The sequence below is a fragment of the Chrysochloris asiatica genome, unplaced genomic scaffold, assembly GCF_000296735.1.
Source record: "Chrysochloris asiatica unplaced genomic scaffold, ChrAsi1.0 scaffold00104, whole genome shotgun sequence".
Classification (NCBI taxonomy): domain Eukaryota; kingdom Metazoa; phylum Chordata; class Mammalia; order Afrosoricida; family Chrysochloridae; genus Chrysochloris; species Chrysochloris asiatica.
Genome location: NW_006408622.1, coordinates 4101447 through 4102650, shown reverse-complemented (window position 1 = coordinate 4102650; position 1204 = coordinate 4101447).

The following is a 1204-nucleotide window of genomic DNA, read 5'->3' as shown; positions in this document are numbered from 1 at the left end:
AAACTACCAGCCGCTCCGTGGGAGAAAGACGAGGCTTTCTACTCCTGTAAAGATTTACACCCTCGGAAACCCTGTACAGGGTCGCTATGGGTCGGAACCGACTCGACGGCACTTAACAACAATAACATGCTTATTTCTAAGGAGCATTCGGGCTGTACATATTTGTTTGTTCTTCCGACAGTCCATGGTGCTTTCAGGATTCCTTGCCAACACCATGATGCAAATGCACCAATTCTTCTAAGGTCTTCCTTATTAATTGTCCAGCTCTCATATGCATATGAGACTATTGAAAATACTATGGTTTGGGGCAGGTGCCTCTTAATACTCAAACTGACATCTTTGCTTTTTAACACTTTAAAGAAGTCTTTTGCAGCAGATTTGACTAATGTAATTTCTTGACTGCTGCTTCCTTGAGTGTTGACTGTAGATCCAAGCAAAATGACATCTTTGATCACTTCAATCTTTTCTCTGTTTGTCATTATGTTATTTATTGGTCCAGTTGAGAGGAATTTTGATTTCTTTGCACTGTGGTGCAATTCATACTGAAGACTGTTGTTGTTGTTGTTATGTCGTGGAGTCGGTTCCGACTCATAACGACGCTATACAGGGTTTCTAAGGCTGTAAATCTTTACGGGAGCAGAAAGCCTCATCTTTCTCCCGCGGAACAGTTGGTAGTTTTGAACTGCTGACCTTGCGGCTAGCAGCCCAATTCGTAACCACTACGCTACTGAAGGCTGTAGTCTTTGTTACTTATCAGTAAGTATTTTGAGTCCTTATCATTGCAATAATCAAGGCTGTATCATTTGCATATCGCAGGCTGTTACTAAATCTCCCTCCAATCCTGATGCCACGCTCTTCTTCAGATCCATTTTCTCAGATTATTAGTTTATCATACAGATTGACTACATTTGGTGAAAGGATGCAATGCTGACACACACCTTTCCTGATTTTAAACCATTCAGCTCTGCTCTAATGACTGCCTTTTGGTCTAAGTACAGGTTCATCATGAGTACAATAGTTGTTGTTGTTGTCATGTGCCATCGAGTCAGAACCAACTCATAGCGACCCCATGCACAGCAGAACAAAACAATGTCCGATCCTGGGCAAACCTCACTACCGCTGCCACACCCGAGTCCATCAATGATGCCACCTGGCTGATCCCTCTCATTGGGGGTCTTCCTCTTTTTCTCTGACCCTCCACCTT